Source organism: Emys orbicularis, chromosome 20 (genome assembly GCF_028017835.1).
Source record: "Emys orbicularis isolate rEmyOrb1 chromosome 20, rEmyOrb1.hap1, whole genome shotgun sequence".
Lineage (NCBI taxonomy): Eukaryota > Metazoa > Chordata > Testudines > Emydidae > Emys > Emys orbicularis.
The window spans coordinates 2,033,814-2,051,869 of NC_088702.1; positions in this window are offsets into that span (position 1 = coordinate 2,033,814).

Consider the following 18,056-nt stretch of genomic DNA (forward strand, 5'->3'; position numbering starts at 1 on the left):
CACTTGAACGTGAGAATTTTCAGACTAGTAATCTGCCTCCTCCGGTTTCTTGTCTCCCACACTGCGCAATACCAACTCCTTCAAAGGAAGGCACAAGAACCAATAAGTGGGGAGTTTTATGGGAGTTCGGCACGCAAATCCCATAGACAATCCCAGCCTTTCATTTTACAGAAAATAACAGTAAAGTTACTCTTTGCTAGTTAGATATGAAATCTGAGCTTCCTATCTTTGTAGTTGGGGAAGGGCTAGGGCCAGATTCGTAGCTGGTGTAAACTGGTGTAAGTCTATTGAACTCAGCTGAGTATCTGGCCAGACAGATATTAAAAAAATCACTAAATAAGACTCTCGAGCATAAAAGTTACCGGGGCAGAGATTTTTCAAAGCTGGCTAAGGGATATGGGTGCCCAATTTTCTAAGTAAAATGAATGGGAACTGGGTGTCCTAAATACTGAAAATTCTAGCCTTAACTTCTAATGCCCGAATCTACCAGTGCCTGCAACTGAATAACTACAAAAAATAGACTCTTACGGAAAGAAACCCCTTAACATTCTAAGAGTCAGGGGTATTTGGCAAGATTCAGTTAAGGTTAAAACCCTTGAGAAAAAGGGATATTCTGATACTTACGAAGAGATTGAGTCAAATCAGACTTGCCCAGTGCACGGCAGAGAATAAGTCGACAGAAGTGCTTAAAAGAGCTCCCAGTTGCGAGTTCTTTTATATGGTTTCGCAGACTGCCGGCAGGATGAGAGACATCTTTTTTGCATAAGGTCCTAATTAATTACTAAATTAAATTTTCATAGGCATAACTCTTCCATTTGATGCTATTCTTTTACTGTGGTTATTAGTCTGTTTTCCGCCCCAGTGTTCATGACACACCCTGCAGCTTCCTTTCATTTGAAAACTTTATTGGCCAGTGATACTTGGCCTCATTCCACTGACCATGCTGGAGTTACTGCAGGAATGAATCTTGCTCCATGTTTTAGATCTTCGGTTAGCAAATGAATAATAGAAAAGTGGCTCAGAGAGGTGTATGGGTAGAGCAATCTGATGTCATGCAAGATTCCATTTTGGTCCTTTTAATCCTGGTTTGTAGCTAGTTGGGAGTATTGGGGAATTTACCTTTGCAGTTCTGGGGCAGATGGGAGTCTTTGCATGCTTAGCAGTCCCATCCCGCAACTACTCACTCTGCATGAGATCCAATGATCATTAAAGTCAATGGGAGTCTTTCCATTGACTTCAATGTGGGCTTCAATTCAAGCCCTTGGGGTTGAAATTCACTCCTGAAATGAAGGCCAACACAATGTCTATGTCCTATTTAAGAACCCACACAGGAAAATAAGACAAAAACACCCTATCACTGGTGGGTGAATGCTTTTCACACAGCGATTGCTCTACATCTGACCTCTCAGTCCTCATCCTCAAAGGAAACCTGCACAATGCCTTCGAAAGACAAGCTTGGGATCTTACATTCATAACTTTGCTAGACACTAAAAATCATGGTCTTAATAAAACCACTGGATTTATGGCTTATTCCAACAATCTGTAACCCACTAACCCCCCTTCTTTGTCCTATTACTACAGGGGTGTAAATGGGCCACTTCACCTTGAATTGTCCCATAGAATATGTGCTAATTAGTTATGCTAAACAATCTGTCACAGCTAAATACAAGATGGGACGCTCTTGGTACCTTTCCCAGACCTGAAGAAGAGCTCTGTGTTGCTCGAAAGCTCGGCTCTTTCACCAACAGAAATTGGTCCAATGAAAGATATTACCTCACCCTCCACTGATATCCTGGGACCAACATAGCTACAATAACACTGCATTAACAAAGTGCTGTCCTCCTCCATTTAACATAGGAGGAGGCCGAAGAGGAGAGGTTATTGCTTTATACAAGATCATTCAAGATGTCGGTGGCCAAACCCAAGGCCAAGGTGTTCAAAAGTGACTAATGGCTTTAGGTGTCCAGCTTGAATCACCTCAAAGGAGCCTGATTTTCAGAAAGTCCTGAGCCCCTTCCCTCTGAAGATCATGACTCTTTAAAGTGTCGCAAGTTGGTCGCCCACGATTGCTAATTACTTTTGAAAATCATGGCCTTTCATTCTCCAAGCCTTCTGCCTTAATCCCCAAGCCATCTTTCCTCCTTCTGTCTTTACATATCAGAGCTAAATCTGGAGGGAAGCAGGAGATGATTGAAGGTCCAGGAAGCTATAAGCTGTAGGCAGGTGAGCCTGCAAAACAAATGTGCAAACATGCCTGAATGACACAGAGGCTGTTTTTTACACCCCAGAAAGGGGAGAGAACAGGTCACTGACAGATGGAACATCCTAGGAAAACCGACTTTGAAATACAGCCTAGATCCTCAGCTGGTATAAATCAGCAAACTGTGATTGAAGTTGATGCACTGGTGCTGATTCACACCAGCACAAGATCAGGCCTCGACTTTTTTAAAGTTACTGCTTAATGAAAATCAAATAGCCCCCAATTCAGAGGCTATAAATCATGAGCTGATCTGGGGAGCGACGTGAGACTTTGACATGACTCTTTTTTTGAAGTGATGCTAATATTCAGTCCATGAGTAACATGTTACTTCAGTAACACGCTACTAACATTATAATAATACAACACTTTGCACATATGAAACAGCAATGAATATCTGCAAAGAGACTTGAAATCCTTTGTTCCGATGATACCTCAGAATAGCCTACAGCCATTATTCTTATAAAAAGACACACAAAGGTGAATGTCATACAGGGAGGGAGAGGCAAAGCCAGAATCAGGACCCAGGTGTTCTGAAGTTCTTTGTTCCGGCCCTTGGTGCTGCCCCATATTACACTGTGTCACAAGAGGGCATTAGCAACACATATTATTAAATAGTGCTTAACATCCTTGGCTTCCAAATGTGTCGCTAACATGAGAGGAGTTGTTAGAGATGCTTGTTTGGCTGTGCTTGTGAAATTCTGAATGACTCAGATTTGCTGGGTGCATCTTTTGCCTAAACGATGCCATACGAGAGCATGCCCAGGGCTACTGTAGCTTTGCTGTTTTTAGTTACACACGAGGAAAATGATTCTCCCAAAGATAGACCAAGGCCTGGTTTTCGTACTTGTTCATTGGTGGTGTTGCTTGGGTAATGTCAATAAATAGCCCAGAATTTTGGTAACACTATCAGAGTCTCGCTGAGTGGCTTATTTTCTATTCTACATCAAAGAGGGCTTAGAAGGGGTTCAGAGATGGGTGACAAGAATGATTAGGAAAAACTCTCATAGGAAACGATTGGGGTTGGTTACCTGAGAAATAATAGAACACTAACGTTTTAATACAGTGGTGCCCGACCCTATGATACAGCCAGGCCACATAAGCCTAAACACAACCTTGTGTGGGCCAAATAAATTCTCCATATTTTAATAAGATGTAAAGTCATTTATATTTCAAGTTCAGCTTGTTTTGTTATGTATTTAGACAGGTTGTTTCTATGTACAGTATTGTCTATTTACACACTTGTGTAAACTAAAATGATGTAAACATGACAACAAAATGCTCATAAATCGGCCGTTAGTCTGTTGTGTCGAAGGAGGCCGCAGGCCTTATGAAATGCTCTGGTAGCCATAGGTTGGACCCCCCTGTTCCAATAGACTATATCTGATGAGAAAACTGTTTGAGGCCAACATAGGAGGTGTGAAACTCACTTGTGACCAATTTCCCACAGCTTCAGAGGTTTTCCCTAGTAAGAAACATATTCTGTAGCCTCAGCAGGACCACAAGGTGAGCAAGGAAACCAATTTTCCATTTCTTTTCTGATACAGCGCTGTGTATTATTCCATCCCTTCACCGAGGAGGAAATCATTTTCATGACAACTCATATTTTTTATATGTTCAAAATACTACAAAAATACCAACTAATTATTAGATCTGGTTGGAAAACATTGGTTGGAAGCGTTCTCCCTTGGAAAAATGTTTTGGGACAAGCCCCTGTTTGGGACCAAAAAATATACATAAATCTCCACATTTTTCATGAGATGGAAAATTTATTTAAAGATTCATCTTTATAGGATGTCAGATATGTGGGTGATGTTGCCTTACTTCGAGAGACGACTGACTGTTAGTACTGCCGAGGGTTATTGCTGCTCGTGCTGCTGGTCTTAGAGCTCCTGAATTTAGCTGCACCAGAGTAGCTTGCTGATTCAGCAGAGCTCGATGTTACTCATAAAGTCAGACAACAGGCTTGGTTCGGTGGTGAAGGCCCTCATCCAGGGTTATTGCTGGCAAAGCAGGGTCCTAGTGCCCTGGCTTAGTGGTTACAGGTACGCCCACGACAAGGTACCACCTCAACAATGTTCCTCCTATGACTTCTCCTTTTATACACTGATACAAACAAGTTTTGTGTTACACTCCAGATGTTGTTAGTTAGTTACCCTTGTACCTGCTAGTTCAAACAGAACATCCTGATCCATTATCCTGTCATCCTTCCTTATCTTACCAGGGGTCTATGAGTCCCTCTACCATCTTCTAGGAATGTGTTTACTTACTTAGTTGAGAACTCTGGGTGTTTCTGCACCATCCTCTAAGGTCAGGAATGTGCTTACTTAGTTGGCTAATATCTGGTGTGTTGCTATTTTGCCAAGGCCCGGCCTACTCTGGTTCACAGCCTTTGGTTCACACTGTTAGTTATGCCTAGGGCTCCAGCAAGGCCTACACTGGAGGCATGCATAGCTTTGGTTTTATCACCATTGATCTTACGTAGGAAATCAGTATGATCAGCTCCATTTTACAGCTGGGGAAACTGAAATACAGGGAGAGGCAATGACTTACCCAAGGCCACCTGGCAGGCCAGTGGCGAAGGCGGGAATAGGATCCAGGTCCCTGGTGTCCCAGTCCAGTGTTCTAGCCACTAGTTTTCCATGGCTTGAGAGAGCTCCCCCCCATGACATGACGTATTTTATAGCGTCAGGAGGGTGACAAGGTGAGCTAGAAAAACAAGTTCATCGTTCCCCTCTGATATGGTGCTGTGCGTTAGGCCATTCAATAGCAGGTGTGGAAATAAGTTTATTAGAACTCCTATTATTTTCGAATGACTCCACACAGCTCCTCTGTGACGCAAGTAACTCTTTTGTTCCCTATTCTACCAAAAGGGGGAGCTGAAGCACAGAGGGGGATGTGAATTTCACAAAGTCACACAATAAATCACTGGCGTAACTGGGAGGATAAATCACAACTTCTGGACTCTTCAGACCAGACTGCCCTGGAGGAAATGCCATAATGTTTTTCTGCTGGGTTGCAGATTTTAATCCTGGGCTGTAGGATTTGTTTAAAGGGAATACAGCTCTATCCTTAAATACTAGATCCTTGATATGGCCTCATCCTCTCGAGCGTAGGAATATTATTATCCTTGTTTAATGTGCAAATAAAGAGATGCAGAGGCAGGTGACAGTTATACAGGGAGTTCATGTCAGAGCTGGAAATACAACCCAATAGAGCTGCCTCTTTGTGCCACATGGTAACCACTACTCCCGACCCCATTACGTTGCATTACAAGACTACATCAGTAACATGTCTCATGTTACTTAACATACTTGGCTTCCGAAAATGTCATTAATATCAGAGTAATTCTTAGAGACTCACTGAAGTTGGGGTGTTTTTTTTTGGTGTGTTTTTGTTTCTACTTTCAGAAAGGGGTGTACACACACACACACACACACACACACACACAGAGAGCAATTGGCACGTTCATCCTGATGAATGCTATAAAATAAAATCTTAACTGCAACCTTAGCAAATGTGACTTGTGCATGGAACAAGCCCAAGGCCCACATAGGGGGAGTTGGGGAAAATGTTTTGAGGAAAATATGAAGTCACAGTTAAGATTTTCCTTTTATAGCACCAATCAGATGCAGAGGGATGGGGCGAGGACTTCTGAGGGCAGGGATTGGGGATCGACAGGTTGGGACAGGAGCTCTGGGGATTTCAGGGGCTGAGGGGCAGTGAGATGGAGACAATGCTTGTGTGGGGCACAGTGGCTCTATGGAGCAGGGGATGGCTGGGGGTTGTGGTCTGGTGTGGAAGGGGAGAGTAACAGGAAGGTGATCCAGGGAGTGGAGGGCTGGAACCGTGAGAAGGAGAGAAAGGAAAGTGCTGGGGACTTGTATTCCCAGGAATTGAGGTGGTATTGGCGATCCAGTGCTGCAGGAGAGCAGAGCTGGGGAAAACTGGAATCTGTGGGAGGGAAGGGAGTTGGGGGGGTCAAGGAACTGAACTCCAGGGACCTGGGCAAAGCTGGGGCACACTGGGAGGGAAGGCAGGAGGTATGCTTGTGGGTTGGAGCTGTGGAGGTCCGGGAGTAGGGAAGGTCTGGAGCATTGTGAAGAAAGGTAGGTTAACAACCTCCTATCAAATCATTATCACAGAGTTCATACAGTGCTCTGATAGGCACCAATGTAAAAAAATGTCAGAGATGGTTTAGGGTATATTGAATAATTTTGTTCTTTGGTGCTGTATTTGCTTTCTGAATTCTTATTGAGAAGTGCACTCTAAAATACACCTTGTGATTGTCCCCCAGTTCCTCGCAGCATCAGTTTACAGGTGCTCTGGGATACTGCACACACCAGTCTGTCTGGATTGCCAAGGTCATGCAGTGCCTGATCTCTCTCTTGGGAGATACACCGTACCAGGAGAAAAAATGAAACTAAATTAAACTAGGCCCCCAAACCTGGAGGCAAGCAAATGAGGGGCCTTTGTGATATAAGAATTATCATGAGTGGGGCAAAAAGAAAAACTAGAAGGCCAATACTATGGTGCAACATGATTTTTAATGTGAATGAAAAGAGGAGTACACAGTGGAACATAGACATAATGCCAAAGAGAGAGAATCTATTTTTAGGGGTTCAGAAAGGGTTGCAACCAGTCACTTACACCAAGAAGATACAATTAAAACAAGATGTTCTTCTTTCTTTGTTGCAGCTGTGACGTTTGCCTATGAAATTTGTTTTCTTTTCAGGCATTTTAAGTTAGCTGTTTCACCCCAAAGAGTGACAAATGAGACAAAGCACAACATAAGCAGAGGACCAAATGGCTTCTGCCTTATACATCTTGTGCGGCAAACTTAAAAGCCAGCTACAAATGGTACCTATTCGGGGAAAGGCTAGAACCTAAAGTACTTAATTTCTTTTTGACACTAAGGGCCCATTACACCTCTCTAGCAATGGAAAGTGGCTTTAAACAGACTGGAAATTGAATTTGTGCCCCTTTAAGGCTCCAGATTCTTACCTGCCAGAGTGATGTAAGGGGCCCTCAGTGGAATTGAGAATTAGGCCCCCCTGCTAATAAAAGAAGCAGTCGATTGTTGGGGAGACCTAAGAGGGAAGAATCAAAGAATAACATGAAAGATGCGTCTGTGCCTCCTTTTCAGAGGTTCTGAGCCCTCACAGCTCCCACTGACTTCAGCAGGAGTTGTGGGCGCAGAGCAGTTCTGAAAGCTCTACTGTGAATCTGTACCCTGCTTTTCATTCCCTGGCTGTTCCTTCTGGATTTAACATGGCCCACATGGGCCACAGTTTCCATGGCCTACTCCGAAAGCCCCTGAACCAGACGTGCCCCCATAGCCACTTGCGATGACAGGAGCTCCTACGGATTCCACTACGCTTTCCTGCGGGAAAGTGGTGAGGATAGGTCCCGGGAAGGTCACGACAACCGGTGGTGGGTAGATCACCACTCTCGAGTCGGGGCACTGCGTGACGCATGGTTGGTTGCAGCTGTCAGCGCATGGCCTGGGGCGTGCCACACCGCACGCTGAGCCCCCATCAATGCACAAGTTTGCCCCGCACGACATCTTTCTGAGATGGAGGTAACCCTGAAACACACATTAAGGAGCAATGTAAACATAAGGCACAAATGTTAGTGGAGTAAAAGATGAAAGCTCAGATACTATTGGAATGGTGTTTAAACAGATAGGCTGGAATTTACACACTTTTCAAATGGAATCAATGCCTAAATCCCTCTAAATTCTTAGGAAGTCTTTCCCATAGATCCTAAACTGAAAACCGCAAGGATGTTATACTTCAGTTCGTTATAAATGAAAGCTGACATCTGTAGTTTCATGGAATTGGCTAAGGCCGCATCCTAAATTGGTGTTGCTCCATTAAGTCATCGAAAGCTTGGCCGTGTTAATAATATGCCCCAAAACAATCCTGTCTAGTGTCAAAAAATTTAGGCTCTGATTTTCTCAAAGCTAATGAAGAGATTAGGATGTTACTTCCCCCAGAATATTAATGGAAATACGGCATCCAAACTACGTGGAAAAATCTCATTTTAGTGTCTAAAGGCTTGATTCACCAACGTCTGCAACTGTACAACTATGAAAGAGTTCTTTTATGGAAATGCTAAAAATTACAGAATATTTGGGCAGTCCTGAGTTAAAAGTGCCAGCTCATAACATTTGAATAGTTTTAAAGAGATGAAGCCAAATCAGACTTACCCAGTTCACTGAGAATAACTCGAGAAGTGGTTAGAAGAATCCTGGGTTGGGAGCTTTTATACTCCTTTGCAGAGCTCCTGAAGCAGAGACATCCTTTGTGCAAGGGAGCCTAATTAGTTACCAAAGAAAATTTGTTAGAGGCGTAACTCCTCCAGATGATTACATTATTTTACCCCACGGCTTGTGATTTTTTTTTAAGTCTGTCTCCGCCCTAGATAATAAGATGTGCATGTTACACCCACAGGTTTCTTTCATTTTAAAGCTTTATGTGTCAAAGCCATTTTTGTGTCATTCCACTGACCTTCCTGGAGTTACAGCACGAATGAATCTAGCTCTATGCATTTGGCTCTTTGATTATCCGCATAAGATTATCAGCCGTGTTTGGGTAGCCACGTGTGGGGTCAGACACATGATTCCAATTTGGTCCTTGAAATCCAGGCTGGTGTTGGTTGGAGTAATGATGGAGTTTAAGCTTGCAGTTCCTAGGGAGGGGAAATTTTGTTTTGCATGCTCAGAACCTCCACCCCAGAGGTTCTGATCCAATGCCCACTGAAATCAATGAGTGGTTTGCTTGTGGGAAACTGCTGCTAGCAAAGCTCAGGAAAAAAGCAAAGGAGAGATGGAGACAAGGCATTCTTGGCTAAGGGGAGATGGCTGGGGGCTGAGATGAGACGAATTCAAAGATTGACCAATTTTCGGAAGTGCTGTCAGATCCTTCTACCGCAGAAACCTTTCCAGCCAGACTCAGAATGATTTTTAAAGTATAAGGTACACCCCAAACTGGTCAGTGGAATCGTTCCAATACACACCAGCTGAGGAACTGGTCCATGAACATGAATAGGAATTTTTATCAAAAAAGGGAAATAAACAAAGTGACTTTTTAATGAAAAACAAATATCCCCACATTCTGAGGTTATATCATGGCCTGATTAGGGAAATGAAATGAGTAACCTTGACATCTAATTCAGGCGTCAAGCTATTAATATAATAGACTCCACCACTTTGTAGATATAAAACATTAATGAATGTTTGTGAAGTGCTTTGATATCCTCTGAAGTTCTGAGAAAGCCCCAGGACATCCAGCACTGGTGTTATTATCCTTGTTTTATAAGCAAATCAAGACAGGCATGTTGCATTGACACGTATACACCAACTTAGTGGCAGAGTCATAAATACAGCCCAATGGTACAGGCATTTGTTCCACATGGTAACCATTAGTCCTGACCCTTATTAGAGTTTGTCACGAGGGAAGAGTAATTACATGTCTTCTTTAAAATGCTTAACCTTCTTGGCTTCCAAATAAGTCATTATAACAAGAGCAACAATTATAGAGGGAGATTCAGTTTTTTTTTTTTTAAATTATTCATCTTCTGGATAAATCGTCTTCTGATCTAAGCAGAAACAATGACCAACTACATGGACGTTACAAGTCAATTCACTTTGCCGTTGTTATCCAGGGTGACAATGATTTTCCAAAGGAATGACCAGTGTGTAAACTTCAGGCTTCTTCCTGGGTTGCATAGGGTTGTAAATTGCCACATTTAATGAAACAACAAAACCATTAGGATAAGAAACTTAAGCTTGCTCAGATGCAAATTCCCCCACCACTAAGTGAAATCCTTAAAAGGAAAGAAATTTGGAGTTAAGGGTAAAGCTACTCTGTGTCCTGCTCCATACCTCTGCCGTTATTCATTGTCAATGGAACGAAGTAGAGAAGTCTTTCCCCTTATAGAAAGATACTGTCTCTGCACTTGGCACATTCATCCTCATTGGTGCTATATAACAAAATGTTAACTGTGACCTCAGCCAATGTACCTTGTGCATGGGGGAACAGGTCCAAGGTCCATATCACTGGAGCAGATGGGAAAATGTTTTGAGGACAATGAGGTCCCAGTGAAAGTTTTGCTTTATAGCACCAGTGAGATGAAGAGGGATAGAGCTGTGAGGATGTCAGAGCAGATGCTCCTGGGTGGAGGAACTCTGGGGGCTTTGGGACTGCAGGGAGAGTATGTGCTGGGACAGGCGTTCTGGGGTGGGGGCAGTGACAAGAGATGCTGGTGTTGAGGACCGTGGCTCAGGGGAGCAGAGGAGGACTTGGGGAATGGGTTTGTGGAAAAAGGAAGAGTAAAGGAGAGGTGTTCAGGGAGGGGAGAAGCAGAGGATGGCTGAAGCCGTGAGAAGGAGAAGACAGGAAGTGCTGGGGACAAGTATTCTGAGGAGTTGTGGTGCTGGTGATTGAGTGCTCTGGGGAGACTGGAGTCAGTGGGAGGAAGAGAAGTTGGGGGAGCCAGGGACTAGGGGACCATGGGAGGGAGAGAAGTTTATGTGCATGTGGATGGGTGCTGTAGGCAGCTGGGAGTGGAACCTTGTGAGGAGAGGTCGGAGGGTCTGTGTTCACAATTGTCTACCCAATCTCTGAATGATCATCATCATAGAGTTAATACAGAGCTTTCAAATGGGCACGGTGCCAATGAGTTATAAAATAAAACTATTCAGAGAGAGAGAGAGAGAGAGAGATGATGGGGATGGGGATGGATAGGTAGGGAGATTGTCCATGCAGGGATGGAGAGATAGATAGTTTAGGGTAAATTGAATAACATAATTTTCTTTAACCCTGTCCTGTCTCATTGACCCAGGATATGGTTCGTGAGGTCCTGGGTTCTTATTAGTGAGAACTAAAACTCACCTTGTGACCAATTTTACAGTTTCCAACAGCGTCAGAGGTTTTACCCCAGTAAGAAACATATTCTGTAGCCTCAGCAGGATCACAAGGTGAGCAAGGAAACCAAGTTTCCGTTTCTTTTCTGATACAGCGCTGTGTATTATCCCATCCCTTCACCGAGGAGGAAATCATTGTCATGACAACTCATATATTTTTATGTGTTCAAACTACTACAAAAATATCAACTAGCTATTAGAGCTGGTTGCAAAACTTTGGAAGCGTTATCCATTGGAAAATTCTGTTTTGACAAACCCCTGGTTGGGACCAAAAAAAAAATAAAAAAAAAAAAAAAAAAAAAGAAGAATCTCCAAATTTTTCCTGGGGTGGAAAATCCATTTTAGCTCTACTAATTATATCTCACATCCCCTCTATTATGCTAGTAACTATTTTCATTCCCATTTTACTGATGGGGAAACCGAGTCACAGAAGATGGAAATGCCTTAATATTTTGCTGGTAAGATGAGTTCTCTTTCTCGGGACATAGGTTTTGTTTAAAGATAATATAGCTCTATCCTAAAATATGGGAAAGGTGATATGGCCCCTTCCTCTGGAAAACAGAATCATAGGAATCTCCATACATGAGCAGACTAGTGGTCCATGTAGTCCAGGATCCTATCTCTAACAGGGGGCAATGCCAGCTGCTTCAGGGGAACGTGTAAGGAACCCCGGAGAAGGCAGTTATAGGATAATCTGCTTATAGGGGAAGCTTCTGCCAACCCCCCAATAGTTAAACCAAACATCGATTACTGGCTGGGGCCCTGATGCAGGAGGATTTCTATCCCCTCCAAACCTGGCCAACTGGAGTAACTGCATATCAATTTACAGCTTCTCTGGAGTGCTGCACACACCATTCTGTCCCGTTTGTCCCGGTCATATAGCAGCTGAGCCCTCTCCTTTGAGAAACACCCCGCATTAAGAGGTACAAAATTAAGTAGGCCCTGAAAACTTAAGGCACCCAAATTGGGTGACGGGAAAATCACCAAGAATGGCACAAAAAGAAAAACCAGAAAGCCAGTACTGTGAAGCAACATGATTTTTAATGTGAATGAAAAGAGGGATATACAGTGGCAGAATGAAATAATGCAGAGGACAGAAAATCTATTTTTAGGGTTTCAAAAAGGGCTGCAACCAATCACTTGCTCCAAGGAGATGCAATTTGAGCAAGATGTTCTCTTTTTCTTTGGTGCAGCCGTGAAATTTGCCTATCAAGTGTTTTTTTTCAGGCAATTTAAGTTAGCGGCTTCACCCCAGAGAGAAACAAAGGAGACAAAGAACAACATAAGCAGAGGATTAAATGACTTCTGCATTGTACATCAGAAGCCATCAACAAACAGTCTCTCTGTTCATGGAATGGCTAGAACCTAAAGTGCCAAATTTCTCTGTGACATTACGGCCCTATTACACCTCTCTGGCAATGGAAAGTGGCTTTAAACTGAATGTAAATGGAATTTATGCCCACTTTAAGGCTCCAACTTCCTTTGCTTTGCCAGAAGAGTGTAAAGAACCCGCAGTGGAACTGAGAATTAGAAACAGCAGATAGTTGGGAAGACCTTAGAGGAAAGAATAATAAAGAATAACACGAAAGATGTGTCTGTGCGTCCTTTTCAGAGGTTCTGAGCATTCACAGCTCCCGCTGACTTCAGCAGGAGTTGTGGGTGCAGAGCCCTTCTGAAAGCCACAACCATAAGTTCTACTGTGAATCTGTACCCTGCTTTTCATTCCCTGGCTGTTCCTTCTGGATTTAACATGGCCCACACAGGTCACGGTTTCCACGGCCCACCCCGAAAGCCCCTGAACCAGACGTGCCCCCGTAGCCGCTTGCAACGACAGGAGCTCCTACGGATTCCACTACGCTGTCCTGCGGGAAAGTGGTGAGGATAGGTCCCGGGAAGGTCACAACAACCGGTGGTGGGTAGATTATCACTCTCGAGTCGGGGCACTGCGTGACGCATGGTTGGTTGCAGCTGTCAGTGAATGGCCTGGGGCGTGCCACACCGCATGCTGAGCCCCCAGCAGTGCACACATTTCTGGAACAAGACATCTTTCCGAGATGGAGGTAACCCTGAAACACACACTAAGGAGTAGAGTGAACAGAAGGCACAAGTGCAAGTGGAAGACAGGATGAAAGTTCAGATACTATAGTAACAGAGGCTAGCTAGCTAGCTAGAATGCTGGAATTTGCACAGGAACCTGAGAGAGGCTCAGCTGGAATCAGTGCCTAAATCCCTCCAAATTCATAAAGAAATCGTACCCCTCTAGCCTATGTGGAACACATCAATAACGTTACACTTCAGGGGTGATAAATAAAAGCTGATCTCTGCAATTTCATGGAAATGGTTACGGCCAGATTGTAAATTGGTGTAAAATAGCAAAGCTTCATTGAAAGCAGCGGAGGTATATTTTTAAAAGTGCATAAAGCAATGCTCTCCAGTAGCATTAAAAAGTATCACTAAAAAAGGATTTTTTTATGTTAACAAACCCCCTGAGGTTGCTACGAATATTTATGCAGGACTCAGCCATAAGTTAAAAATATTGGTAAATCACATTTTAATCATTAAAAACAGATGAAGTCGAATCAGACTTACCCAGGTCACAGAGAAGGATGAATGAAGAGAAGTGGTTAGAAAAACCCTGAGTTGTGAAAGCTTTTATATTCATTCTCCGACTGCCTGAAATCTATGAGACACCCTTGGTGCACGAGGGCTTAATTAGTTACCAATCAACATTTCTGGACTGCGTAACTCCTCTACATCATATCACGGCTTGTGATTATTAGTGTATTCTCCACGGCACATAGCATGACATACACGTAACGTGTTCCTTTCCTTGTAAAACTTCATGGGTGCAATTCATGTGATGTATCATTCCACTGACCTCAAGTCAAGATAGATTCATTCTTGCTGTATCTCCATATGTTTAGATCTTTTTATTTGTTTTAAAAGACTAGCAGTAGGGAGGTGGCGTAGAGGCGCATGAATAGAACAATCAGAATGTTTAGAAAAATCACAAAGAGGACTTCAGTTTGGTCCTTTAACTCTTCTCTGGTAGTGATTGGGGGTATGGCGGAGTTTACACTTGCAGTTCCTAGCAAACAGGAATATCTTTTTTTCATCTGCTCAGCACCACCATCCCCAACCAGGGGGGCTGGAACAATTTTTATAGTGGAGGTGCTGAGAGCCATTGAACCAAAAGTAAAATAGCCCCAGATTCTGAGGCTATAACTCATGACCTGAGTAGGGAAACAACATGACCTTGAGATGTATTTGGAAAATGACTTCTACTAAGACATTGAATTCCAGTTTCACACTGTTAATACTATAATAATACGTCGTCACTGAGAGGGGTGTGAAGTGCTTTGAAATCCTAAGTTTATAGGAAGCCTCAGAACATCCCCCATGACTGCTATTATCCTTGTTTTATATGCAGATAAACGGAAGAGTATTGAGGTCAAGGTCACACAGGCAGTAAGTGGCAGAGATCAATAGAATCAAGACATCTTGACCTCTTGTGCTATGTGCTAATCACTGGTCCTGACTCCATTAGGCTGCATTACAAGACAGTATTAATAACATGTTTTGTTAAATAACCCTTGAAAATGGGGCATTAACATGAGAGTAACCGAGATTCATTCAGCTTTGTATGTGACATTCAGGATGAATTATCTTCTGACGCAATCTTCACAATGACAAACTATGTAATTTTGCAATCTACTTTAGCCTTGGTTTCTTCATACCAGGCTCACAATTCTCAAAATACGCAATGCGCAAATTTCAAGCTTATTTCTGGCTGGTGCAAGATTGTAAATCTCAGTACAGAATTCAGCCAAAACAAAAAACTTTGGTACAAATTGCTTAATGTCGCTCAAGTGCAAATTCCTCCCACTGCCAGAATCTTAAAAGGTGGGAAATCTGGAGTAAAGGGGAAAACCTCTCCTGTGCTCTGATACACACCGTTGAAATTATTCTTTGTCGGTTGGATGCTGTGATTACAGCTGGGTGAATAATAGCGCTTTCAGTTCACTGGCAATTCTGAAAAATGGGGAGGGGGGACTTTTTAGAGTCTCAGTGAATGTAAATTTTTTTCAAAAATTTTCAGGAAATTGAAAAGTGGAAAAAATTTCGAGTTGGGTTGAAAGAAAACGTCGCTTTGTCAAATTGTCATTTATAGGGTCAAATGATAGTCCCCAAGCCAGGGAAAGGGTGAAAATGAATGTTGCCTGGTAGGTAGGATACTCACCTGCAATGGATACCGAAGTTCAAGTCCCTGCGCCAATGACTAATTACTTTATACCAAGTGGACAACTTCAGCAGAAAAGGCTGAGAAAGCTCCATACTAGACTGTCCCATAGCCCTGTAATTCTCCAAGGAGTAAAGCTGCTCCTTGTCTTAAGACATACAGTACTTCTGAAGGTGGTCACTGTGGCTTCTAGTGTTTGGTTTGAAAGGGACTACTTTATAAAACCAAAAGCAATTGCGTAAAGGTTTGGTTTGATGTTCTTCCATGGCCTATCTTTGGATTTACAAAGGAGAAATAGAGAAATAAGGTGGCTGAGGTCATATCTTTTATTGGACCAACTTCTGGTGGGGAGAGAGACCAGCTTTCGAGTTACACAGAGCTCTTCTGCAGGGCTGGGAAAGGTGCATCACAGCTAAATACAAGATGGAGCACACATTCTAAGGGACCATTCAAGGTAGAGTGGCCCATTAATACCTCTGCAGTCATAGGACAAAAAGGGGAGTTAGTGGGTTTAGAGTGCTATAATAAGCCATAAATCCAGTGTCTGTTCAGTCCGTGATTTAAAGTGTCTAGCAGAGTTATGAATTTAAGCTCCCAGGCTCATCTTTTGAAAGTGTTGTGCAGGTTTCCTTTGAGGATGAGGGCTGATAGGTCAGACAGTGACTGGTCGCTTTATGAAAAGCGTTCATCCACCGGTGATAGGATGTTTTTGTCTTTTATCATTTTCCTGTGTGAGTTCATTCGAGAGCATATTGATTGTCTGGTTTTACCCACATCATCGTTGGGATATTTAGTGCACTGGATGTGCTATGCCACATATTGTGATAGGCATGTGTAAAGTATTGCTTAGTTAAAATCCAAAATATGACTTCTTGATGTCTCACTAGAAAGAGTTCAGAATCTGGAAGGAACTTTTGGCTACTGATATTAAAGAACACAAAGAAGAATATAATTGCTGAAATTAAATTTTACCGCTTCTTCTTCTCACTGCTGGCTAGAGCCATGTGATTTTTTTTTTTTTTTGGTTTGCTGGCAATCCTGGGAAAAGAAAAAAAAAATCTCATATTGGCCTGAAAACACAATTTTTCAAAATTTGTAGTTAACTGAAAAGTCAACACAAAATTTGTTTTAGGCTGAATTAAACATTTTGTTTAGCCTGGAACAAAATGTTTCGTTTCAATTCAATTCAATTTATGAATGAAAAGTCCTTTTGAATTGAAAAATCCAAACATTTCATTTGGAAAATGTTCACATGAAATGTTTCAACTTTTTCAGTGATTTTTTTTTACACCCCCACCTGAAAATATTTGGTGAAATCAGCATGAGTTTTGGTCTGCCTGAATCTGCATTTTCACGGAGGGAAATGTTGAAATGTTTTGCCCAGCTCTAGTCCTGGTAACCCTTAAGGGGAGCGGAAGTCCATGGGTCTGGATTCTGCAGCCTTGTGGTTTCAGCAAAACTCTTCTAATTAGTCCTGCAACTCTAGAAGAGGGGAAAGGCTGTCCACATCGGTTCAGCTAAGTCTGTGGTCCCTACAGTGACTTCAGCTTTACATACTCCATTTCAGGATATGTAGGAAGGGAATCCTTTTACTTCCTAATGGCTATCAGTTCTCAAAAAGAACAGGAGTCCTTATGGCACCTTAGGGACTAACAAATTTATTAGAGCATAAGCTTTCGTGGGCTACAGCCCACTTCTTCGGATGCATATAGAGTGAACCATATATTGAGGAGATATATATACACACACATACAGAGAGCATGAACAGGTGGGAGTTGTCTTACCAACTCTGAGAGGCCAATTAAGTAAGAGAAAAAAACTTTTGAAGTGATAATCAAGATAGCCCAGTACAGAGAGTTTGATAAGAAGTGTGAGAATACAAGGGGAGATAGATTCAATGTTTGTAATGGCTCAGCCATTCCCAGTCCTTATGCAAATTAGATACAATCAATTTAGGATTGAATAAGGACTGGGAATGGCTGAGCCATTACAAACATTGAATCTATCTCCCCTTGTAAGTATTCTCACACTTCTTATCAAACTGGGCTATCTTGATTATCACTTCAAAAGTTTTTTTTCTCTTACTTAATTGGCCTCTCAGAGTTGGTAAGACAACTCCCACCTGTTCATGCTCTCTGTATGTGTGTGTATATATCTCCTCAATATATGTTCCATTCTATATGCATCCGAAGAAGTGGGCTGTAGCCCACGAAAGCTTATGCTCTAATAAATTTGTTAGTCCCTATGGTGCCATAAGGACTCCTGTTCTTTTTGAGAACTGATAGCCATTAGGAAGTAAAAGGATTCCCTTCCTACATATCCTGCTGTATCAGGATTAAACAAAGACTGTGAATGGCTATCCAACTACAGAAGCAGTTTCTCCTCCCTTGGTGTTCACACCTCAACTGCTAGCAGAGCACCTCACCCTCCCTGATTGAACTAACCTCGTTATCTCCATACTGATTTATACCTGCCTCTGGAAATTTCCATTACTTGCATCTGAAGAAGTGAGGTTCTTACCCACGAAAGCTTATGCTCCCAATACTTCTGTTAGTCTTAAAGGTGCCACAGGACCCTCTGTTGCTTTTTACAGATTCAGACGAACACGGCTACCCCTCTGATACTTCCCC